Genomic DNA, 27852 nt, shown 5'->3' on the forward strand with positions numbered 1-27852 from the left:
TTTGGACCTACTGCTGCACACTACATCCTCAATGCATCACCTCACATTGCAGCCCCACAACTCCCTGGATTCTCCCCTGTGCAGTGCCTCCTCAACGCAAGACCTCCCATCACAGTCCACAGCTCATTGGAACCATTGCTGCACAACACATAGTCAACAGAGGATCTTGCAACGCTCCACAACCTGGATTTAAAGTACTTTATTCAGCAGACTGAACTTGGTCCCTGTATCCGGGCCATACTCCATCGCAGTCGGCATCAACTTGTGACCTTGTCTTCATCCGGCACATTTTTTCCTGGCGCTATTTCATATTGATTATGGTAAGTAAGACCCAGATTGACACAAACCTCTTTTACCAGCGTATTGTTAAAATAGTTTCTAGAGGTGGTAATATGTTCAAGAATGTTTTTAATATTTGTTGTGTGGCACTTTGTTGTGGTGGTAATTATTGCAACACAATCTTTTTTATTGACGCCTTGTAGAAAGGCTACAACCTGAAGCCGGACGTAGTACAGAATATAAAGCAACAATATATGCTGTCCTTCTCTGAATAGTTCTCACAGGTAAATGTGAGTCTTTGAAAATAGGCTTCTCCATCTGTCTCACAACATCTCTAGATGAAGTTCCCATACTGATCAAATTTAGAGTGCTCTTGTGAGCACAGACCTGAGTGAATTCTATAACCTCAGGCAATGAAATCCTTACATATAACTACATACACATTTTTTACAAACAGTCTTTAGGTCTCGTTCATCTTCTTCTATGGATATAGCTTCTTATCTGTAGATACGTAAAAAAGAGTGCCTTGTAGTATGTTCTATTTTTATCTATGATTTCCAAAAAGAAGAAGAAGCCATTTTTGTCTAACAATTTGATGTAATTCCTACAGTCTTGCTTACTTCCCCTCTGGTATTATCCTGGTAACTTCATCCGGCAGCAAGGGATTACTCTAAGGTGAAGTGCATCCCTCCTTCCCAATTATTTTAGATTATATTATCCAATAGAAATATATATAACTCATACCTCTTATTTTCTTAATTTAATGCACCATTTGTGTCCTTGAGGTTTTTGAGCAAATCTATGGAGAGCCTTTCCCTTGATCACATCAGTTCTGTGCCTCGAGAGCTAGCAGGCAGAAGAACACACTGGGGGAGTTTGCCTGTATGGAATAAGGCAGTTTATCCAACAATGACTAGTGAAGGCTGTTCAAAATAGTAATAACGGAGTCATTGTTATGGCAACAAGACCATCTGCCAGTTATTAGTAGCAACATAGGTTAAACCTGCCTGAGTCTGTTAAATAGGATACATTTGTTAGAGGCTGAAAGGTGTCATATAAAGTGGTAATTGCTACCCTTATGCTGCTGCCCGTAAGGTTAAGACCCCAGATAATTAAAAAAATAAAATACTTTCGACTGCTGATAGTTTTTGTGTTGTCACCCATTAGATATTGAAGCTTTGCAGGCTCATAACCTCAAATCAGATTATTCTAGCATTAAGGGCAAATATTGTGTGGTGTCACTTCCTGTGATGTCATTAGGGGACAATGCTCTTGTGTTGTAACTTTCAATATCCTATTAGCATTGCTGAAACTGCACCATTTGTGTTGATTTGACAACACTTCAAAATACCTTTGTTCTGGCATTGAGGTAGCTTATCAACTACCCTGTGCCAGAATGGACATCACCAACAGGTACGACTATGCCATGACCACGAGACAAGAAAACAGTAGAAAAGCAACACATTTATTGCTTAGCTTGATCAACGTTGCAAAGCCAGACCGATACAGAGGCAGGTTTTAAATAAGATACAGTAATCCTTACCCTATGACCGTGTTGACAAAGCAAGCCGAAAACGTCGACATAGTATTTCTTTGGTCTCAGATACTGCTGAATTTGCTTAAACGAGCATGCAGTCGTACTTCTTCACCTAAAGTTGCAACAGAAGCAAGTTATGAGAGATGGATTTTAAAAACTGGAAGAAAGGCACCATCTTTTTACCCTTTGTGAGAAATGTTTTGCAAAACGTATACAAAATAGCATCATATATAATACATATCTGCTGAATTACAAAATGCAAGCCCTGCACAAACGTTGCACAGGCCAGAAGAAAATATGCTATGAATCCTATTTTAACTTGGAAACGCTGAGCTGTCTTAAATAGAAAAGAAAAATCTTTGCTGTAACCTCCAGGGACCGAGCACAAATTGGCGGAATGTCGTTGCCATAGCAACAGCCAGGCAACTGACAAATGGAACGAGATTTTCAGATCTGGCCTAAGGCCTCCTCTCTGCTGATTGATTTCCCAAGAAACTTTACCCTCAGGGACTTTAACAGAAGAGTGGATTTCCAGGGAACCTTGGTAACCAGGCATGTGATGGATGCCAACAGTAGTTGGGACTTAGGCAGGCCATCCATCAGAAAATCATTTCTCATTTTTCATCCTCTGCGGATGTAATTGAAATGATGAAGTGTCATGCTTCTGTCAAGGCCACCAGTGCGGCAGTATTTCTTGACGCCACTCATGAGTTCATTTAGGTTCTAATTTGGATAAGTTCTTCCTCTGGAACCCTTTGAAATGAGTATCTTATCTAACAAATATGTTCAAACGCTGTAACTTTTGTACAACCTTTGTATTTCATAGTCAATTTTGTATTTTATATTCAGTATTGAAAGAAAATTGTATGATCTTATTCGACCCCAATGACTAGTACCAAGTAGGCTCTTACTAGCTTTCATTTCCTAAATCCTTCTAATGTTTCTCTACATTGGAAAGTGCTAACTTTGATCTAAACCAAGTGGAAGCCTTACACCCATTTCAGTCAGTTTATGTGAACTGGCTAGGCATGGTTTATACAGAAAAGTAGGATCTTCAATTGGAGCTTGCTATCTTGACATTGTTTGATATGTTGGATGACTATATTTAGTACGGAGTGCTTTAAGTTTTTTATTGTGTTAAAGTGTTAAATAGTTTATGATTCACATATGGAACATTTATGTAATTAAATATTATACCCATGAGTAAGGGTGGTTAGAAAGGCTAAATTGTGATCTCATAGAAAATACCTACAAGAGCCGAAAGAACTTTCAGCCTAATTACGAGTTTGGTGATCTTACCGTCATCCTACAGTCATGGTCCCAAATACACTGCCGGGTCGGTGGTCTCTCGCCCGTCATATTCTGATGGTCCAGCAGCGGTGTTTTTTACTGCGGTGAATAGTTTTTTATATGTGTCGATGTAGGTGTGTACATTTTAAATGCACAAGTGTTAAAATTACACATATGCATGATGTGTAAAAAATACCTAGTACAAGTATTTTGCCATTGCTGGAGTCCGTACCATATGTGCCCAGTCAGGTCAATGGACGAAAAGTGTGAAATGGACTTAACTGAATATTGGCACCAACAGGGTAATTTATTTCGGAGTCAAGTTGCTGTTGTGAAGTGGGGTCCTGGAGGAAGGAACCACCTGGGAGACTGAAGGAGAAAAAAGGGAAATAGGTGAATTTGCACCCCATTTCTTTCGATTCCATGACTCGAAGAAGGCAGTCTCCCTGCCACAGTCGAATTGTGTAAAGGCAACTCGTAATCCAGATGGTGGTAACCTTGTTAATACTTCCCTCTCACAGCTGCTTTCCCCCTACCGCCATCCTGCCAGTCTATGAATGGCTGGCGGCATCAGCAGGACTTCGGTGGTCTTCCCACCAGCAACCTTCCAACATCGTAATCCGATGGGCGGGCCATCAGCTAGGCAGATGGGGAATCCGACGCTGCCGCAATGGTGGGACCATCACTGGCAAGATCATAATCAGGCCATATGTACTTTGTGACTCTCAAAATTTTAAGCAAAGGAGGAAAGAACTGTACGTCTTCTAACTTTTGTATGGAATGCATCAAGATGTGATATCAGAACGTAATGGAGTAAATACTGTTTTATAAAAACATTGCATTCCAAATATTGTTTATAAAAAATCCCTTTGGCATTAATAAAAGTAAATCATACATCCATATACATTTTTGTATTAGATTTTTTGGAATAAAAAGTTTAGAAGTTTTTGGCTTTCGTTACAATTGCATTTACCTTCTTTTTCTCTGGGTTTCAATACGACCTAGACCATTATTCTACACGAGACTACTGCCTTCTTTCTTTTTAGCAATTAACATTCATAGATGTGTACTGGCTCAAAGTGTGAAGAGCACTCTGCAATTTTTCAGCTACTGAGAGAATCCCCAATTGAATACACCATCACCCACCAGACAAATCATTTACTACAAAGGTATAGTAAAAAAGCTAAATAGCATATGGACCTAACTAAATTACATTGAGGCACCATCATAGTTAAGTAAAACTCACTTAATAAAGACATTTAATTTAATTGCACACATTTAGATGATCCATAAATTCCCTGGACTCTGAGAAGGCTAGACAATGTCTCTCCTCCATTACCCTACTCTCTTTGAATGTGACTGGTATAATTTCAAAGCTGGTTGGTCACAACTGGACATCATACATTGAGGATTATGATGTATGCATATTGCAAGAGACTTGAGCTATGGAAAAAGTGGCTATAAATGGGCATACCATATTCAGTGTAGAGCCAAAACCACCAGTTAAATTCGGGAGGGCTATAGGTGTCCTTTTAATTATGATTAAAAATTACCTCCCAGGCTCTCACACACCATTGCACATAAAATGCCCAGATTTACTGGGTATTATTGTCACCTTACCAACTAGTCTTTGCTTGCCAATATTTAACATCTATGAAAGATCTTCTAAGACAATCACTGATCCCCCTACCCTATCAACCCTTGGACTCCCTGGACCCAAATATCAGAATAGTGCTAGCAAGTGACTTCAAAAACACATATGAACCATCACTGCACAATAAAGAGTTCATGGAGTTTAGTGATTATAGAGATGTGCTCAAAGATTTACTTAACTTAATGGGTGCAAAGTCAGTTCCCTGGCTCAAATTTATTTCACAATGGTTTCAGAGGCTGGGTCTTAACAGGCTTTTGGATGTGCCAAACGTGATATCTCGAGCTGATATTGCCAATCTGAAAATATGCTATTGGGCACATGCACATGAAGGTTATATAAGATATGGATCAAGGGGATCACTGACTTACATGTATCTCAATTTCAAATTGTGAATCTTGTTCTGAACCATACTTAGATTTTACTTCTCCTCCACTAGAAAAAAGAAGGCATGTGCCTTTTCAACTTAGCATTCTTCCATTGAGCTCCTTTACAGATAAATGGAACAATGAACTGTCTACAAGCCTCTGTCCTGCTTTTGCTTTGGATACAGAGACCGAGTGGTACATATTGTTTTTTGTCCAGCTTGTCATGGGTCTTGTTGTAAATGGATTTGTCCACTATACCGGTCCTTGGACTTGTCGAGATATCTAGTGGCCCATAGAATTTTAATGTGACCAGACCCTCGCTATAGTCTTTGCTGGCAGCCAATTTTTGCAAGCTGTTTGGCATAGGCGGAGCAACATTTTATGGGAGAAAGTACGTTGAATTATGCCGTATAATAATTCTTTATAATTCCACTCTCTTTCTGATTACATATGTTTGTAAATGTTCAATGTTTTTAGGTCAGATTGAGGTTTTAATCGCCTGATAATTAATTATTTGTACCCAATCTCTCAATTAACATCTCAACAAATACCACGCTGCAGCGCCAGCGGTCTACTGTCTGCCATATTACAATTGTTGGTGTCTGAAATGCCGATCACAGTGATGGCGATGTTCCCGACGGGGCCGCATCGGTCTGCATTGTTGGTGATGTGATGTGTCGTCCAGGGCCATTGTGTACTCTCCAAGCCTAATATAACTACACGGTCGTACTTACAGCAGATATTACCCAATAGTGGTAGACAACTGCGGTACCCTTGCAACAAATCACCAAAACAGTGGCCATTGGATGGATTAAAAAACTACACAACTAATGAGCTTTTGCCAAATGGACATGCCTGCAAATCACACTATAAAACACACCCCATCCCTGACGAGGATCCTTTGCTGTTCCCCTACAGCACAGAAGATAGGAGACACAGTTGTGACCCTAGGAAGCCCTATTTATTTCTCTCATCTCACAATTTAGCACTCTCCACCACCTGTAATTTTAATTATGCACTTTTTCACCAATTTCACTTGTTCATTTTTCCTTTCATATCGTGACTCAGATTTTTTTTATCATGCTGGCCCCAAAAACTCTCCGTTCACTGAGACTGAGTTGACAGTCATGGTGGAGGAAATCATTAGAGCATATTTGATTTCCAAGTCCAGAATGCTCCCCTCAGTAGAAAAACGAAATTATGGGACAGGATAGTTAATAGTGAATGATGCTGCTACCACTCTGCACACACAGCTGGAAATTAGATGGAGATGAACCGACCTAAGGTTGAGGGTGCATACCCAGTTAAACCACCAACTGGAGGCTAAGAGGACTGGAGCAGACCCTCCCAAGGCCCCATTACATTTCTCTCCCTGGTAGTAGATGGTCTTGGCCTTCTTGCCTTCTGAGGGCTTGACATGTACAGCTAGGGGAATGGACTCTGGTAAGTTACACTTCAATAACTGTCACAATACTATAATGTCCTGTATGCTCTGATTTGCCCTGATTTGTCCACTATACCGGTCCTTGGACTTGTCGAGATATCTAGTGGCCCATAGAATTTTAAACTGTAACCAGACCCTCGCTATAGTCTTTGCTGGCAGCCAAGTTTTTGCAAGCTGTTTGGCATAGGCGGAGCAACATTTTAAGGTAGACAGTACGTTGAATTATGTCGTATATTTATTCTTTATAATTCCACTCTCTTTCTGATTACATATGTTTGTAAATGTTCAATGTTTTTAAGTCTGATTGAGGTTTTAATCGCTTGATAATTAATTATTTGTACCCAATCTCTCAATTAACATCTCAACAAATACCACGCTGCAGCGCCAGCGGTCTACTGCCTGCCATATTACAATTTTTGGTGTCTGAAATGCCGATCACAGTGATGGCGATGTTCCCGACGGGGCCGCATCGGTCTGCATTGTTGGTGATGTGATGTGTTGTCCAACCCATCGTGTACTCTCCAAGCCTAATATAACTACACAGTCGTACTTCCAGCAGTTATTACCCAATAGTGGTAGACAACTGCGGTACCCTTGCAACAAATCACCAAAACAGTGGCCATTGGATGGATTAAAAAACTACACAACTAATGAGCTTTTGCCAAGTGGACATGCCTGCAAATCACACTATAAAACACACCCCATCCCTGACGAGGATCCTTTGCTGTTCCCCTACAGCACAGAAGATAGGAGACACAGTTGTGACCCTAGGAAGCCCTATTTATTTATCTCATCTCACAATTTAGCACTCTCCACCACCTGTAATTTTAATTATGCACTTTTTCACCAATTTCACTTGTTCATTTTTCCTTTCATATCGTGACTAAGATTTTTTTTATCATGCTGGCCCCAAAACTCTCCGTTCACTGAGACTGAGTTGACAGTCATGGTGGAGGAAATCATTAGAGCATATTTGGTTTCCAAGTCAAGCATGCTCTCCTCAGTAGAAAAACGAAATTATGGGACAGGATAGTTAATAGTGAATGATGCTGCTACTACTCTGCACACACAGCTGGAAATTAGATGGAGATGAACCGACCTAAGGTTGAGGGTGCATACCCAGTTAAACCATCAACTGGAGGCCCAGAGGACTGGGGGAGACCCTCCCAGTGCCCATTACATTTCTCTCCCTGGTAGTAGATAGTCTTGGCCTTCTTGCCTTCTGAGGGCTTGACATGTACAGCTAGGGGAATGGACTCTGGTAAGTTACACTTCAATAACTGTCACAATACTATAATGTCCTGTATGCTCTCAACTCTGCATTTGCTATTGTGTTGTCTATCTACTTTCCTAACAGGCAGTACTTTAAGTATCAGATATGTTGGTTTGTCTGTGTTAATGTGTATTGTTGCATATAAGTGCACACGTATTTAACTCCATGACATGTCTCATGTTATAATGGTGTCTGTGAGTGGATTACCATACAAATATCATCCCCGGACCCATGATATATGTTAATATGTAAAGGTATGGTCCATCCCAAACACATGTTGTCAACAGGTATGTCACAGTAATAGTTTTTCAAGTGTTGGTAATTTGAGATTACAACTACCATGAGGCCCTGTGACTGGAACTGTAACCACAATGCCATACTACTTTTCCTCCTTCTTACTTGTCTGCCATGTTACAACTGATGTTAAATCATCATGCATTTAACACTTGTCAAGTGTTGGTAAGTTGAGATAGAAAAGCTACCACTACTGCTATGAGACCATGTGACTGAAACTCTAACCAAGATGCTATACTCCTTTTATTCCTTTTCACTTGTCTGACATGTTACAACTGAAGTTAACTTATCATACATTTAACATTTGTCAAGTGTTGATAAGTTGAGATAGATTACACTACAACTACCATGAGGCCCTGTGACTAGAGCGCTACCAAGATGCTATAATTCGTATGCCCCTTCTCATTTGTCTGCCATATCACAACTGATGTTCAGTAATCATGGACTGTGCAATGTACATACAATGCTCCAATCAGATATATGCCTAAATACTTTGCTTGATTGGGTCCTGGTCTCATCAACTTAAACTTTTTATGGCATGAGTGACACCATGCCAACTGTGTACCCCAAATTTATGTAAGCCATTAAGGATACTCAGCTGATTAACAGTGGCACGTGACCCATTGACTCTACAATCCTCATATGATGAACAATGCTAAATGTAACAACCAAGGTGTGTGTTTGTCTATATTATTCACAACTAGGCCTTAGAATGGTCAAATATACATGCCAAAATGTCACATTTCAGCACATCTAATGAGTTGATGAAATCTACTACATGTATTGAACATCTTCAAATGTCTGATAACCAACTTCAACTCCATGCAAATAGATGACAATACTAATGTCTATTTATTTAGTTTCATTCTAGGTCTCTATTTACCTTGACACAAAAGATGTGGATGTAGATACCTCACTTCCACCAAAAACAATGTTCTCTATTTCTCAACAGGTTGATTGGCCACAGCATCTGCCCAGAGGTTGGACAGCAAACAGACTTCTGCTGCACCACAGAATGAAGCCCTCAGTGAAGACAACACTCCTGGAGATGTGGGCGTGGATGATGATCCTGGCCCATCTGGTCAGCCTGGGCAGACTGGAAGAGTGGGGCTCACTGTGCCCATAATAACATCTCCCAGAACAGCTGCAACAACACAGCCTAATGCTGTACCCCCAACCTGTGTACCTATCAAAGTCAGTACCATCCAGTGCCCCAAGGCCTGGATTATGAGGTGGCTATCATCACCCTGGTAACTAAGGAACCAGGACCCAGTGGGACGGTTCAGCCTATACCAAGGTCATAGGCTGGTGGGGCTAGGGGGATGTGGGAGGGTAACTGTGGGTCCGCATGGTGAGCCCATTGGAACCACTAACACCCATGCTGCCATCACCCAAGTCCTGGGAGTCTACCAAGACTCCCAACATGTGATGGGCCAGGTACCTACTAAAGTCCAGGAAATGAAGCAGCTGCAGAGGTACATATACCAGAAGGTTGCCGGCATCCTCACAGAGATGGCCTGCATCAAGATCAACATGGCCTCCCTGGTTGGGGTGCTTCAGGACATCAACATCACTTCTGCTGGGCTTTTCCACCAGCATCAACCCCTTCCTGTGGTCAAGGTTCATTCAGGCCATCAACATTTACCACATCCACAGGAGGGGATTCCCTGTCAGAGGAAAATGCGCCTGCATGCACCCCTGTTTCAACAGCTGCCAAACCCCTCTACACGAAAGGGGGACGTCCATGCAAACCTCCAGGAGGTGGGGATGGCAAGACACTCACCACTGCAGTGAGAGACCTTCACTTTAATTTCCTCCTGTGTGTGCAGCACAATCCCTTTATGGACAATTCCTGTTCACTTTTCCATATCTGATGGGAGTAGTATGTTGGACTTTGGACTGACAATTTGGACTCTACAACAATGGTTACAGCCACCATGACATACTACTTAACAGCATAATATACCTGCTAATGTCACAACTCTGAAATGTTCAAATGAAGATGCCATGGTGAAGGAGTCTAAAGCAGACCAACATAGAGAGGATTAGCTAAGAAACTATGCATATGGCACACATTACATTTCCAATTCCTAGAGAACACAGCCCAAGACAAAATTTACAGCTTATCAAAGCTACACTTATAAATCAAACACCTTTCCTGAGATATTTTCAGAACCATATATTCCTAGTAGCATTAATCATACTTAAACTCAGGAGAAGATGTTTCGTATGACATCTCAACATAAGTTCATTCCTTCCTCTTCACCACTATCATCATCATCATTTGGCATTTGAGGTTCCTCACCTGGTGGATCTTCGTGGCCTGCATCCTCTGCGATGTAAGTGATGTTCCATCGCAAAGTTGTGGAGCATGCAGCAGGCTCCTACATACCTTCCCGGTAAGTGGAGGAGGGCTCACCCAGTCTTACCAAGACATCTGAATCTGGCTATCAGTAGCCTAAAAGCCCACTCCATTGGCCTCATTGAAGCAGACTTTCCTGGCATTGTAGGATTCCTCAGCGGTGCCAACAACCATGACCGGTTGGGATACGTGAGTCTCCTAGACAGGAGACAGACAGAAGTGCAACAATGAGTTACACACTTTCAAATTATACTACCTGACATTACCCACACAAAGTTATGACAGATCACATTTCCCTACAAGCCAGGCCCCCTCCGGTAGTAGTTGTGACATCAGCTGGGGTATGGTGCTGTTCCACAGTACAAAAGAGTCATGTGCATATCCTGGGAACCAGGCACAGACGGGAAAGGCTAGTAGTTCACCAAACAAAAGATCTGTTGATCGAGGGGACTCTGAAGACCTGGGAGCAATTAAAAAGGGATAGAGTAAAGCTACCCCCAGGCTATCCTTCTCCGATATACAGCTATGTAGTTCAGTAAGAAAATGACAACTTGCAGATGGTCCACTCCCCATGGCAATTAGCCACGCATTTTATGTGAGGGAAATGTTGGGGATAGGGAATTGTTATTGAATCCTTCAGCTGCAATTTTATCATCAGATAGTTCCTAGCATCCTTCAGAAAAAACAGGATTCCACTGGGTGTCGAATAGAAGCTTCATTGTGGAAAGCATACAATGAATATGTACCAAAAGGCCATATGAGGGGCTAACTTTAAATGCACGGCGTTCTTTTGGAAATGGCAGCTATTTTTTACCTTGATGAGGCTACAACATTTTTTTCCAGCGATTTCAGAACAATGCTTTAGATGAAGTCATTCGATAGGAGACTAGACTTATGTCTACTTCACTTGCCTAAATTTGCCAGACTATTGTAATCCAATTTTTTTATGGGTTAATAGGAAACTCTCGATAAGTACAATTCCATTGGCAGCCCTATTCGGAATTTTTAACACAAAATTAACAACTCGGCAAAAGCAGTTCATTTTTATTGCTTCTGTAGTGGTAAAATTCCTTTTTCCACAAAATTAGAAAATGCTAGATTTAGCCATTGGGCATCAAAGATGAGTGAAGTTAAGAATGAAGAAAAACTGTATTTCCTGAAGGTTGGGGCTGCCCATAAGTTTGCTCAAATTTGGGGGGAAGAATTGTAACTGCTCAAGCATAACAGCCACGATGGGTAATAGTAGGAACACCCAAGGAGAGAAGTGTGGGTGGAAGAGGAAATCACAGAAATATCATACCAAGGTGTTATGGGGGCGGGAAAGTGAGCTGGAGAGCTATAGTAAAGAATTTAGGGTGGGGGATATTTTATTCTCATTTGTAGGACTTTGCTCTTTCTTAACTTTCTAGATTTATAGCTTTGAAACATCAAACGTTTTTGGGATACAAAGGTTTTAACATAATGATCAATTTATCTCATTGAAATGCTATTTATTGTTCTTGCTTTTTCTTTTCCGTGTCATCTACCTGTGATTATATTTATAAATAGAGCTTTTTTTAAAAAAAAAAAAGCAGACAACTGTTATGTTGATGGAATAGAAGTGGTACACTTGTTCCCTGCCCTGCTCTGGACTAAGGCAATATTGGTGCCATCAATGGATCTAATAACATGGGACCAAAACTACAGAAATCTGCCTTCCCAGTGGCTAAATTCTCATGTCTAGGGAACTATATGTAGCTGCCCACAGGTCTCACCATTGCTGTAAGCAGCTCTTGGAGTGTGCGACTGAACATCGGTTGTGAAATTCCAACTGAAAAAGCAACAGTGAATTGAAAGGAACCTGTGGCCCGAAAAGCCAATACTGACATGAGTTTAACAACTGCTGTTATTGATGTAGGATAATTGATGAGAGGTAGGGTGTCAGGCTCCAATTGATGACATAAATCCAGGATTGCTTGACAATTTGAGTGAAATTTCTGGATGGCATGTCTTTCTTCCGTAGTATAAAGGTCTGGAAATAGGTGATACACTAGAGGCTGGCACCTCCTCCCTCTCCCAGGGTACCTATGTGGTCAGTGTCCAGACTATCATTTGTAAAGAGTAAGCCTAAAGTCACATTACAAAACAACATCTTCATGAAGCGTCATACATATTTCACATCATCATTATCTACTCTTAAACATCTACCAATAATTCCCAATGTGGCCTACACATGTCTTTAACAGACCTGTGCACATCATCATTTCAAACAAGTTAAATTTGCACAATAACAAGGATTTTGTGACATTTCATGTGAATAACTACCGACTGTGGCATATAGTGCTCCGCGCACATGTTGCCATATGCACGGTAATGACTGCACAGTTGATGTTTTGTACTAACCATGACATGTAAAGGGAGTATTTCAAATATTAACATGCTAGGCTTGATTTGTAGTGGTGGTGACGCACTTAAAAGTCACAATTACTGTCTTTCCGACTGCTAAAATGGCAGTTGCCTGACCTCACATGTTGAACATTTGGGACAACTGCCGGTGGTTGCCACCACAGCGGACACAGCCAATTGCTAACTTTGGTGACAGTGGTGGTTGTGATCCAATGGCTGTGTGCCTGTACGACCCAGTTTGAAAAAAACATACCTGCCTTCTGAAACTGCTGCTATCAACACTTCTCCCACTTAGCTGCTGTTTGCCGCCTCTGGGGGAAATCATGCCAGGCCAGGCAGGTGAGAGTCCCCGTCCCTCCAGAGGCCCTGGATACCCTGGTTGATGAGTTCCTTTAATTTGTATGGCCAGCTCTATGGCTCAACAGTGGAACAGGTATCTATCCCAAATACAGTCATTCATTCTGTTCAGTTTCTTCCTTTCTGTTCCCCTGGGCTACAATGTGGTTCTGAGTTCCCGAGAGTAACCATATTGTGTTGTTTGGTGAAATAGAGTAGTCCCTGCATAGGACATTCATGTAATGAATTATGAGTCACTGCAATTTGTGAAGTGAACATCAGCACAGAAATGTGTGATAATCCCTATTTTGAACTTGTGTTACATTCATATATATGTGCATGTCTATATTTCATAGTACCTATCATGGTGTATCTGTGTCTGCATACTGGTAGAAGAATTTGGCTCTGATGTTAGCCAGGTGTGCAGTGTCACAGATCTTTCAGCCCACATCAGGCATGGCAAAACTGTTGTCTGGGCGATAGCTGTACCTCACAGACCCCCTCAGAATGTCACACATTCTTATGGTCACATATTAGATGGGCAAAAGTATCACTTTTAAGTATTGCTTTGGTGGAAATTTGGTGTTCATTTGGATTAGTATGCTCAGCTTGCAGAGAGCAAGGCCTGGCAATGAGTTGTGGACGGTCTGGGCCATGGGCCAGGCTGGGGCAGAGTCACTGTGGCAAGACAACTGATGGACAGATAAATGTCTCTGTAGACCTGCAGCCTGATGGATGTCCCCAAAATGAGTGTTATTAACCACTAGTAGCCCTGATAGTAGTTACATGGAACATATTTGGAATGGTGAGTGAGATAATCCCCTGACCTGATACTTCTTACCATTGACCCAGACTATCAATGTTTGATGTGTGATGTTCACATTTGTCAGATTACATCTACTCACACAACACATGAAATGCCATGTTGAATGTCATCCCTGTTACAGTGCCACATATGTCAAAAGGTGTGTCCTGTGATAACAGTGCATACCACACAAATCTATTGTGACATAGTTAGATATCTCAATAAGTGATCCACATGTCCATACATCCCCACAGAGGACGCTCTCGAGACACCAATGCCAGCCCCTTTCAATGGAACCTCACTATGAGGATTGTGTTTAAACTATGGTGCTGAGCTCTATGGACCATCAGCATTAAGTCAATGGGCCTGGAAGTGAAGGTGTGTGTACAGTCATGCATAAGTAGTTCATCCTTCAGAAGGTAAAAATGGTGTTTTGTGTGTAATGGTACCTCACATCACATTCCATGTAGGATGGCCTTGGCCTACATGATGTTTGTGGGTTGGGTCAGTCAGTGTAGGTCACGACCAGGGTTGAGGTGAGTCGGTAGATGATGACAAAATAGTGTATTCATGCTTTAGTAGTGCTTAGGATGTAACATTTACATATATATTTTATTCACACTTTATAAATGTATGTGCTAGGTGTAACACAATGTGTATCAACCATAAAGAGAGCCCTAAACTTTTACAGTTACATTCAGTTTCTACATCACTTGCATCCATACCGGTCAATGCCCTTCAGAAGAAAGCCATTTAGAGAGCCATCATCCAGAAGGTGCGGGCACTGGAGGTCTTCAACCGATGTAGCATCCACTGCAGGAAGAGTTGGGAGGATTTGAGGTACTGGACCTGGACGATCATGGTGGTCCAATTTGGGAAGTCCTCCCGACTTGGAAGGGGTGTGGTCTGGACCCTGACTCCCCCTGAATGCTGAAGGTGCCCTACTCAGAGCTTGATGGGTAGTTGAGGGCCCAACAGCATCTACACAGTGGTAAGACCTGGCCAGAGTCATAAATACTACTTTGCTAACTTTGTGCGGTACAGGCAGGCCTCTCCCAAACAATATAGGTGGTGGCCCATGTGCCACACACAAGATGAGTCATTATTTGTGTGGGTCTGGTAGTTAGGAGCCTGCTGCTGTGCTGTGCCTCTTGTCTTTCTGACCAGGAAGACAGGTGAGTCCTGTCCACATCCAATCTCACATGGCTGAGTGAAATGAGTGTTAATCTCATGTTGTAAGTTCTGGGTGGCAATGAAACCACACAGACAACTTATCTTCCTTGTGAGAGGAGTGATGTTACCTAACTACTGTCTCTCATGTGTTGGTGGCGCTATTACATGTGACATGACATGGAGTGCACAGTATATGCAGTGATTGTACAACAATTTCCATTGATAAGTACTGGTAATACAGTAAAATGAGTTTGCAAACATCACTGGTAACATCTGCAGTACTGCTTACATGTTGACCACTGTGCATTTACCAGCTGATGGTTTATCTGCAATAGTGTTTCACAACACTCATTACGTGACTGGTGACATGTATAAGGGATTGAGACGGTGAACTTTAGAGATAATATGTGAGTGTCTACACTGATTCTTACAAGGCAATCTGTGTTTGAAATACAAAAGAGTGCTCAGATGTGCCAGCCCATTGGGACTCTGGAAATTACGCATCGTCATGTCATTGATATTCAGGGATACTCTAAACCTTAAAAGGTGCATTCGCTTGTAGGTGTAGACTCAATGAATGGTGTTATAAGATGTACCAAACAGGATTGGGGATGTTCATATGGCTATATGAAGGCTTGTGCTGTGCAAATTCTGGGTATCTATCTCCCAAATGTATGGACCTCAATGTTTTCAGGCAACTTTATATGCTATATAACTACTGCTGTACAGTTTTATTTAGATTTTTCAGGTAGGGGACATATGATTTAAGTTAGAGTCTAAAGTCTCATCAGTGTGCAATGAGCATTTGCGTGTAACATGATGTCGGACCACAACACTAATTGATAGTACATTGGTTTTCAACTTGACCTTCATGACATCATGATGTGTTAGGAGGGATAAAGCAAAACCAAAGGGGATGATGGATGGAGGGTTGAACATTGCAAGCACTCAACCCCAGTCAACTGATCTGGGTTTAATCCATCATCATTCTTTCCCTCACTTCGCCATCCCAGTTCAGACATGGCCATATGCAAATTAGTCTGACCCTGTGCCTCATGGGAACAGACCAGGCCGAACTGCCAAGCCATGTCTTCCCTAGACTGGAAACAAGTATCTTGGGACCGGTTTCGGGCTCACAGCCCTCATCAGCCAGGCTATCTTGAATCCAGTGGCAAAGTGAGCAAGGGGCCCACGTCTGGGCATACCCTGCCAACTTAGGGCGAACAAAGCAAAACCAAATGGGATGATGGATGGAGTGTTGAACATTGCGAACACTCACCCCCAGTCAACTGATCTGGGTTTACTACATATGTCTCAGGTACCATAGCAACAGATCCAGACCACTCCATACCCACAACCATACCCCAGACACCACAACAACAGACCCAAAATCATTCACAAGCACAACATTATCCCCAGGCACCACAGCAACAGACCCATACCCATCCACACTCACAACCAGACCCCCAGACACCAAAGCAGCAGACCAAGACCCCCACACCCACAATCATAAATGAGGCACCACAGCAACAGACCCATACCCTTCTATAAACACAACCATACCCAGCAGCAACACAACAGCAACACAACCATAACCCCAGGCACCACTGCAACAGACCCAGACCACTCCACACAAACTAGACAGCCAGGACATCCACAGCACATACAGGCCAAAACCCAAACACTCACAGTCACCCACACAAAACACTGTTTAAACAGCAGACACAGCTCACACCTCCACTCACTCTACCTCCCAATCTGAAATCCATGCTGAACATCCTATCCATTTTCCCAGGGAAGATGTCAAGCTTGCCCTTGCCCTGATCCCTGTGACACCGAGCCCACCCATTCCAAAGTCCCAAAAAACCCTCCCAAAGGCAAACCCATATCTACTACATCCCACTCCACCCCAGAGAAAGTGCGTCCATACCCCAGTGAACCCAGCCCTGAGCCCAAAAGAACAAAGAAAACCCTAAACGCCTACCCATCCCTTCCATAACTCACTCCAACCCTAAGAAAGTGCATCCCCACCCCAGTGTACCCAGCCCAAAATCCCCCAAAAACAAAAAAACATACCAAAAGCCAACCAATTCCTCCCTAAACCACAGCACTCCCTACCATCTTCAAAGGTGCATGCCATGCCCAATGGATGCCCTTTGTGAGGAGATTCCCTGTTAGCGTCAGAAAGGGCAAGTGTGTTGGCACAGCATTGTGCTGTGGCACATTTTTCCATCATGTACTTGCCACTGGCCTTAGTTGGACAATGTGGTTTGTAAAATAGGTTCATTTAAACCTTGTCATAGTGTTGAATACATTGGTCCTGCCATTTCTTTTCTAATGATTTTCAGTAATTGTATAGTTAGTCATGTGTGACTACAGTGTTTCTTTATTCCTTGAGTGCTGCTCCAGTTAATGTGGTTAGTATGATTTTACCTTGGACTCAATGCAGGAGTTACACAGGACAAGCGGAAACGTTGGATGGAGGTCTATGTGGGATGGAAAAGCAGTTGGGCCAGACATTACATTGAGTGACAAGTTATGTGGTAAGTATTCCAGCTTGGCCTGGCCACTGTCTGCATCGTTTAGGCTGCACTACTCACTATAATGTCATTTGGATAAGGGATAGGAGCAGCTTGCGGAGTTGCAGTATGTGGAGTTCCAAGAGTTGCATAAAAACTCAGTGGAATGTCATGGAGTTCTGCTCTGCCCTACGAGCACTGTAAAACAACAGCCACCAGTTCCAGGGCTGCATCACTGAATGGCTCCCTCCTGCTGAGGTTATGATCTGGATGCTCAGGGACTTACTGCAGAGCACACAGAGTGCAGGAGCTGGGCATGCAGAGACATCATGGAGCTCAACCCTGCAGCAGTGGAAGCCTGCCGGAGAGGGGACTGCACACGTCCAAGAGGCGGTTGTGGGTTTCTCTGTGAGTGCTTCATGTACTTTTATCCGCAGACCTTTGTTTAAGGAATGGTGAAGTATTTCTTGTCGTTGTCTGTTTTGAAATCCTCTAATGTCAGCCTCACAGTGGCCTTGCTTAAGTAATGCTGTCTGTCTGAATCCCGGAATGGTTTGTGGTGGCATGGCAGACCCCAGGATGGGCAGGATAGGTGAGGTGTGCAGTCAGCTCTTTTCAGAGACCTCCCCATTTTCCTTTCTGCTCGAGATACCTCCTGTGTACTCGCAGTGCTGCGTTCACTGAACAACAAACAAACACAGAGCTAGCCCTAACACTGTCAGAGTGGACAGGTTTTCCACTCCATGCAGAGGAACAGGTTACCTAAGGTAGACAGACAAGAGGGCTTGCATGTGGTGTCCCAAGATGGTCCAGCCGATGGCAAGGTAGGGGATTATTCAAGGTGGCATGGGATTCATGTGAAAATGTGTAAAATGGGAGTAGGAGCCTGTCTGGGAAGATGGATACAAGATAATGACTGAGAGGAGTATTGTAGCACACATTACTGGTATGTACATGGGGAATGATGCCCCAAAGCAGCCACGCTTCCACAACCAGGTTAACCCCTCCACAGTTGACCCTTGTTCAGGACTTTGCCAGATCCTGTTCTTCTGCTTGCTAGGCTGAAACCACCTCATAATCTCACCCCACATACATGCCAATAGGCTACGCTAAGTTGGAGGTAGAGTTGTTTCCTGAACTCCGCATTCCAAGCAGAGTGTGGAGTAAAAAAAACTTTGCAAGCTAAGTGAAGTTCACCGCCTACCCTTAACTTGGATATGTGTTTGAAGTGTTAAAGTTAGATGTTTGTTTGTCCACACATGGAGCATGTTAAATGATCATATCTTTGTGGAGTTTTGTCTGGAAATGTGTTCATTTTCCCGTGTGTACCGAACACCTACTTTATCTAGAGGTATGTAAATCACCATGGGGTGACCCAGTATCCCTCAGAACCTGGGCAATACAATGTAATATCAACAATGGTTCTGTCGGGGTCTCAACCTGATATCTTCAAATTCTGCTTAAATTGCTATACATTTCTTCTCTTCTTATAGTTAATCAGACAAGAGCTCTAGTCATTTAAGCCCTATCCAATGCAAATCCACAATGTTTTCATATGGGTAAACATTAGTTTTTTAATTCATCAATTAATTATTCATTGATAAATACATACCCTATCCATAAATGAGAAACACTTCATTTATATTCATTTCATCAATGGTGTAATACAACGGCGCATTAGAAAAGAGAAGTGATTAAAGTGTGACATAACATGCAAAGAGTGAAATTCAAAGTGTATTTAATAAACAATAGATCTCAGAGAAAATAAGACAAACGTACTCCCTTAACCCCTTGGCTGCTGCCGTCGGCCAACGGTCATCACATGCACTACCTTGGTAGTGCTGCGAACGTCCGTTGGCCGACGGTGCCCCACCCGTTTTTGAAACGTTCAGCACTGGAGCTGATCGTTCGACGCAGGCTAGGTGTTAATGGACTACTTAAAGGATACATGTGTAGGCAGACTGCCTAGGTCAGGACACAGACGCCACCCAAAATTCCAGATACCATGGTGAAATATCTTAAACAGCACCTTTGCACAGGAAACAAAAACAAACAATGCTATGGAAGGATGGCATAATGCCTTCCAATCCACACTGATGAAGAACTCAATGCTAACTATGCAGATTACTAGAAGTCTTTAGAAGAAAGCAAAGCTACCCAGAACTTAGACTAGAACAATCAGTTATAGAAATCTGCCCTAAGCTAACCAAAAAAGCAAGAAAAATGTATGAGGCCCAACAATTAGAAGTAATAGCTAAATCTACCCCCTAAGCCACATATAATATGTACCAGACACATTTTAAACTACAACATAGTATACCAAACAATGTAAATATACTTTTTAAAATACTTATAAAATTGTAATATTTAGGCCTGGGCGGTAAACTCCGTTCCGCTCGTGAAATTTGGGTAATTTTGCGTTCCACAAAGAATGCAGAATTGGCAAAAATTCCGCGATCCGTGGCTTTGCGGAATTTTTTGCTTGATAGCGCTTTCAAAATGCGTGTTCCCAAGATATTTCTCCCCGAGCATGCAAACAGCGTTCGGGAACAGGAAAAAAGTATCGCGAACAGGAGGAACAAGCAATTCCGATTGTTCGCAGATCGTTTGCGTGCTCGCTGAGATATTTTACAGTTTCGCGGAGGTTTGCATGTTGCGACTACGCAAATCCTGCCCACCCCTTGTAATATTATATCAGTGAATAAATAATGCTAAAATATGCATTACTCACTGATCTTATAAAAATATGAATACTAGCATTTGCATTTAAACAAATAAAACTAATAAACTAGCCACACTTAAAAGTTACATCACAAGACATGTCCAACCAAATGGCCGCTTTTTGATGCGGCTCCGTCCGAGCGTGCCCTTCTGTGCAAATATCCATCCTAAATTTATCCGGCAGCTGGTGTATTTTATTATTTATCAACCGGCATGCAGCAGAAAATACGGGGGATTGAATGAAACTATCCCCACAAAATTCCGATCGGCGACTCCGGAGAACGAGCCGCTGACGCATTTGGCGCATCTGGAGAGGAGCTGCCACCCTTGCAGCACAAACTCCGCCAGACTGCGGCCTGCGGCTTCATCTGGCTGACCTTCAACGCTCCAGCATCTACACGGCAATCCAGAGGGCTGGTGTCGGACTGAACGCCTGTAATGACTACTGCTGAGTCAGCGCCCGCGGCTGAGGCAGTGCGTTATGAGGCACCGGGATGGCGTGATCCCGGCGAGATCCTGACTGTCTGCTTGCTGCTGGCTGCGGGGAGACTTGATATCCCCAACCATCGGTGCTGGTGAGTGTCGACTGCTGTATTCCTCGATCAGCTTGGGGTAGTGCCCGGTTGCCACCCACTGTATTTGGAAGCAGTGCGGTATCAACCAAGACTGGGCGTATTTCACCACCACCGGAGAGACTTGGCAGGAGTGACATTGATTCCCCTCGAGGCCCCCTGTCACCTAAGCTCCACAATATACCCCCCCGGCTGGCTCCAGCTATAATAAGCGAGAGCACGTAGGCTTGGTGAAGCCCACAAACACACGTGGGGAGCTGGGACAGATCTGACTCTCCTCATGGAGGCCGAGAGGGAGGCTAATCACGCAGCAACCATCTTGGGCCGGTTGACGCTGCTGGGTGTGCTGGACCCTATTGTCAACGGGGGACTCGAGTAACTGCCTGGCCCAACTGGGAATAGGGCCTGATGGGTGCGTGACCGTGTGGAGGATGTTGATCCCGACACCATACTGAGTGCGATCTGTTTTGCTGCCTGAGCCAGGATATCTGTGTTCCTTACCTCATGCTAACAAGTCAAGCCTGGCCTGCCGCAGTTCGACTAACAATTCAGGTAGCCCACCAATTGTACAGGACAGTCTTGTACCCCTTCATTTTGGAGTCCACACCGGCGGAGCCAGTTGTGCCATGGCAGGGGGTTGCAGTTGCAGCTCTAAAGCAGCGGTGCAGGCTAAATGTAATAAATATGCATGGGATGGTAGCCCCACGCAAGCCTGAAGGAGGGAACCACTATGCAAGAGAAGCCACAATCGGGTTGGAAGAAGAAAGAACCAACGCTACAGGACAATATGGAGTCCATCACCACCGTGCACACGTTGTTGGAATCACGCATCCACTCTGTGTCCTCAGAGGTGTCCCTTATCCGGGCCGACATGCGCTTGATGAACTCGCGTCTGAAGGACGATGAGATCAAAACAAGTTCACTGGTCGAGGACACCTCTGACCTGCAGTGCAAGATGGGTCATACAGACCCACGCTGCAAAACTGGAGGCGCACCTGGACGACTACAAGGGGCGCTCCCGGCGCAACAACGTCCATTTATTGGGTGTGCCAGAGAGGGTAGAGGGGCCATAAGCAGACCTCTTTGTGGAGGAATTGATCACCACCTACCTGAAGCCGAAAGGTCTCTCCAATTTCTTTTCTGTCGAAAGGGCGCATCGAGTGCCGGGCGGCCGGCCGAGACCTGGGGCCCCCCCGCGGCCCTTGCTGGCTAGGATCTATAATTTCTGGGACAGAGATGTCATCCTGCAGTGTGCCTGGTCAGCGGCACCGGTGGCATACCAAAACAGTCACATTACCTTCTTCCCGGACTTCACCCTCAAGGTGTAACATCAGCGGTGCAGTTTCCTGGATGTCAAAAGGGCGCTTCGTGAGCAGGAACTGAAATATGCTATACTCTTCCCCGCCTAGCTGAGGGTGGAATAGGAGAGGAGGGCCTGGTTTTTCACCACCCCTAAGGAGGCCTGGGACTGGCTCGATGGATGGCATACGCAGGCCTAAGGAAAAATTCCACCCTGAGAGCGAGACTGGAGGAGGGCACTGGCGTATCCGGCAGAGGCACCCCACCTGAAGAGCAAGAGACAGCGACTGGAGGGCTGGACTGACTGGTCTGTATGTTAGTTCCTTAAGTGTGGTGGGCTTCTCCTGCATCTGGGGGCAGATCAGAGCAACGGCTACCCCCAGAACTGCGGACCATGTAATCGAACTGTGATGAGGTTTTCCTGGGGACTCTTCTACAATAGAATTAATGTGACTTTCCATTGGTCCCAGGCCCTTCTGTATTGGTCCCACAATGTGTTGGCTTCTTTTGGAATATCTCAATTTGTGTAATGTGGTTACTAGTTGCTAATTTTCATGACGGGTGCTCGGCTGGTTACACGCACCCACAAGTTTGGTGAGGGCGGGCGATAGGCACTCTGCTAGTTTGGGTAGGTGGGAGGTTCTGACACCACCAAGGTGGGAGGCAGGGAGGAGGGTTGTGGGTGTTGTTTTTGGGGTTAGGGTGATTGTTTTTATGTGTATTGTATTCCTTTTGTTGCACAGGCATGACACATCTGACAGGTTTTGCATAGAGGCAGATGCAGGTTCTCCGAGGACCATTCTGGGTGGTATTCTCCGGATCTTTATGTTCCTCTAGAAAGGAGTGATGGGCACAGCGACTAGACAAAGGCTTATGTTATTGTCGTAGAACGTCAACTGGCTGGGTGATTACATTAAAAGGGGTGTGGTTCTCCAATTTTTAAAGCGCCATACTGCAGATGTTGTATTCTTACAGGAGACCCACTTGCTAGGTAATGCATGCAATGCCCTGTCCCGCTGGGCTTTCCATTTAGCGGCCTACTCTACTTTTGACTCTGGCTCCCGGGGTGTTGGCATCCTGTTCTGAAAATCGTTCCCCTAACTGTTGCCTCTGTATGCACTGACGCTCTGGGCAGATTTGTAGCCATCTCTGAGACTTGGGAAGGGAGCACACTCAATCTTGTCTCGGTATTTATACCACCAGGCTTGCACACCCAAGCCTTTATCGACCTCGGCGATCTCCTTCTCAGCTTACCAGACGGCAGATTATTGATCAGGGGCGACTTTAATTCTGTTGTCTCTGAGTCACTCGATCGTTGGCCCCAGAGAGAATTGCCGCCCTCCTGCAAGCAGATTCATAGCTTTCTTGGCATGATGGACCTTGTCGATATATGGAGGGGCTTACACCTGACCGATCTTCAATAGACTTATTTATTGGGCCTCACCGTAGCATGTCCTGGATAGACCACGTGCTGACTCTAGCTAACCCATTCCACATTGTTAAAGACATACAACATCTGGCCAGGGGGATCTCTGACCACTTGTCCATTCTATTTCACTTGGAGGTGGGGGAGCCCATGGTTGGCCGTGTGGTGCCGATGAACTCCTGGTATCTCACGGACCCCTCCACCAGAGACAGGGTCCTGAGAGAGATTAATCTCTATTTCAGGATAATGAGTGGTCAGTTTACTCGTCAGTTGACGCGTCGACAGTACTATAGGAGTCCTATAAGGTGTTTATACTGGGGTGGTCTTGGCACAGATCACTGGACAGCAGAAGGAAATGAGGGGCCACCATGGTACGCGTGGAGGAAGAGATCCTTGACTTGGAAAACGCAATTCAAATACATGACTCGGTAGAAGTGCACCATATAAGTTAAAGAATTCTCCGACTTAGTGACAGAGGCTGTTAAGACACACCACTGTGCCACGCTCAGTAAGATCCAAGATGTGGGAGACAAGGCAGTAAACTACTAGCCTGATTGGATCACAGGGACAGGGCCCAGTGCATTGTGGTAGAGCTAGAAATTGACTCTCCTTCCCGTCTTACCGTGCCATAAGACATAGCAGACGCGTTTGGCCAATATTACCAGTCGCTCTACACGTCCCGCATGGCACAGTCTGAGAAGGAAGCCGCTTCTCTCCTCCATGACATGTCAATGCCACTCCTTACCGAGGGGGAATGCTCCAATCTAGATCTCGATATTACAGTGGCAGAAGTAAAAAAGGCCATCCATGACCTGCGGGGAGGGAAAGCGCCAGGTCCTAATGGCATCCCTATTGAATTGTTCAAAATCACGGCGGGCAAGAATGCGCCCTTTCTGCCGCCATGTATGAAAGTAAGGGACGGGGTATCCTACCTGAGGTTCAGAGTCTGGCAAACATCGTCATCATTACTAAAGCGGGCAAGCCCGCCAATAAATGCTCGTCCTAAAGGCCCATCTCATTACTTATTTGCGAAGTGAAAAACATGGCAAAGATTCGTGCCACTCATTTGCTCGGGGTCCTCACCTGCCTGGTCCACCCGGACCAATTGGGATTTATGCCTGCGAGAAACACCTCTCTTAATCTGTACAGGCTTCACAGAGTTCTGTGGTGGGTGGATACAATTAAGGAAGATGTGGTTGTGGTGTCACTGGATGCTGCATCAGCTTTTGACACCATCGAATGGCCCTATTTGGTTGCCGTACTCCGCAAATTGGGGTTTGGGTCAGAATTTACTGACTGGGTGCGGCTTCTCTACTGCCAACTGCTTGCACAAGTGGTTGTTAACAACATGGAATCACCCAACAGGGCTGTCCTCTGTCACCGCTTCTTTTTGCACTGGCCCTGGAGCCCTTGGAGACTTAGGTCCGTCAGGACCCCGCTATCTGGGGCCTTCGATGGACGCATAGCTGGGAAGACCGCATTTCACTATATGCTGTTGATATCTTGCGTTATTTGGCCTCCTCAGCATCATCCCTCAATGTGGTCCTGGACATATTCTGCGTGTTTGGCAGTTTTGCAGGATAAACAATCAACTGGTCTAAGTCATTGCTCTACGTTCTTAATGACAAGCGGCCCTCACTTCCTCGGGCTGCCAACCGGCTGAGGCGGCTGACGGCTTCAAATATTTGGGAATTTGGGTCTCTAAAGACCTTTCCAGATTCTACTAAACTGATCTCCTGCCGTCTCTGGTGCGTCTTAAAGCTGACGTTCCACAATGGAAATCACTCCCATTGACTTTCTTGGGGCATGCAGCCCTGTTCAAAATGATGTCCCTCCCCAGACTTTTATATGCAAGACAGAACACCCCGCCTCCGGTCTCCGCCACATATTTCAGGGACCTTAACAGTGTGGTTCGAGGTCTCTTGTGGGATGGCAGGCCACCACGTATCGCCACCCATAAACTTCCGCTAGGTTGGTTCAATGGGGTTATAGGGTTCCAGATATTAAGAAGTATTACTGGGAGGCGCAACTCACAGCCATTAACCAATGCATCTATAGATCACAGGCCGACCCGGCATTTGAAATCGACAGATGGCTCCTGCTGGGAGGCAGCTTCGGAGGCGCGATATATGCACAATCTTTGTGGCCTGTCGTGACTGGCCCGACCGGGCACGCAGTTGCTGTATGGAAGGTGGCCAATATGAGTCTGGCCTGGGAGGGTAGAATCACACAAGCCACAACTGGGTTGGCTGATCCGCTCAAAGGGCTTTGACAAATGGGACCTTATTATTATTATTATTAGGGAGTTTTGTAAAGCGCCTGGTGTACGCCTACAGGCGTGTCCCCGCGCTATAAGTAGTGAGGCAAGCAGTGAGACAGTCAGCACCACCGTCTAGCGTCTGAATAAGTAAGTTTTAAGTTTTGTTCTAAACAAAAGTTCAGATGACTCCAAGCGTAACTCTGACGGAAGGCCGTTCCATTGCTTCGCTACCAAATATCTGAACGACCTTCCCCCCATACGCACTTTCCTAATTTTAGGAATTTTCAGAAGACCCGTGCAGGAAGAGCGCAGAGACCTTGTAGGCTCATATCTGGTCACCAGGCTCTGTAACGGGACAGGGGCTTTGCCACCCAAGATGCGATGACACGTGGCCAGGGCTCTGAAATCCACTCTGCTCCTAACAGGAAGCCAGTGCAAGGCCTGGAGTGCTGCCTTAGAGGAGGATCTTCTAGGAAGCCTTAGGATAAGGCAAGCAGCAGCATTCTGCAGCACCTGTAGACGCTTGAGAGCCTTTCCTGTGGCCCCCAGATACAGCAGATTGCCGTAATCCATACGAGCGGTAACTAAGGCATGCACCAGCGTCTGACAAGCAGAAATGGGCAGGTTGTCCAAAACCTTTCTCAGAGTTTTTAGGACTCCAAAACAAGTCCCCACCACACGTCCAATCTGGGGGCCAAATGCAAGGTCAGCATCCAGCCACACCCCAAGGTTCCTAACTTCGTGGCAGGGGATAGGCGTCTCTCCCAGGCAGGGCGGCCACCACGCCGACGTCCACACCGATGGGCATCCCCCCACCACGAGCACCTCGGTCTTGCTGCCATTAAGTTTCAGGCAGTTGGCAGACATCCAGGTTGCCAGTTCTTGCATGCACACTCTGAAATCGTCCGCCCTCGGACCGGGTGCGCGCGAAAGGGAGATGACCAGCTGAGTGTCGTCGGCATAGGACACCAGACGAAAGCCATAGCTTTCCACCATGGTCGCCAGCGGGGAGACATACAGATTGAACAGGGTCGGGCTCAGGGGCGAGCCTTGCGGCACGCCCTGGCCCAATCCAATCTCCTTGGAGTAGCACTCTCCGTGGCGAACCTGGAAGCATCTGCCTGTCAGGAAGGATCGGATCCAGCCAAGCGCAGCCCCTGCAACTCCTCCCTTATTCAGACACTGTAGCAAGGTGGAATGAGCTACAGTGTCGAATGCTGCGCTTAGTTCGAGAAGGATCAGGGCCATCGTCTGGCCCTCGTCCACTCCCTGCCGTAAGGATTCTACTGCCATTAAAAGTGCTGACTCAGTCGAATGCTGCGGACGGAATCCGAACTGCGAGTCATGAAGCAAGGAGGCTTCCTCAACAAAGCCCATGAGCTGAAGGTTTGCAATTTTTTCAGCAACCTTTGCCATATAAGGCAGAAGAGAAATAGGGCGAAGATTATCCAGCGTATCATAACTAATATTGGGCTTCTTTTGCAGCGGAAGGACTACCGCCCGCTTCCAGGCCTCAGGGACAGAGTGAGTCCCAAAAGAGATGTTCAAAAGATGGCGGATGTATGGCTCCAACGTTGGCAAACTGCCCACCAAGCGCCTAGGGGTGGTAGGATCTTTTGGGGAGCCTGATTTTATCGAGCCACAGATCTGAATGAGATTTTCAGTGGGCGGGGTGACAAATGCAGTTAGCATCTGATGTCCCCCCCTAACCCCACGATTCTCTACAATCTCAGAGGCTATGGTTGCTTGACTAGGGAAGGCCGAGTAGATAGTTGCCACTTTATTAGCAAAGAACTCTGCTACTCGGTTGCAGCTATCCACCGTACAGAATTCCTCTGGGACTGCTGCTGGCTTCCCA

This window comes from Lissotriton helveticus, chromosome 5_1 (genome assembly GCF_964261635.1).
Source record: "Lissotriton helveticus chromosome 5_1, aLisHel1.1, whole genome shotgun sequence".
NCBI classification, from domain to species: domain Eukaryota; kingdom Metazoa; phylum Chordata; class Amphibia; order Caudata; family Salamandridae; genus Lissotriton; species Lissotriton helveticus.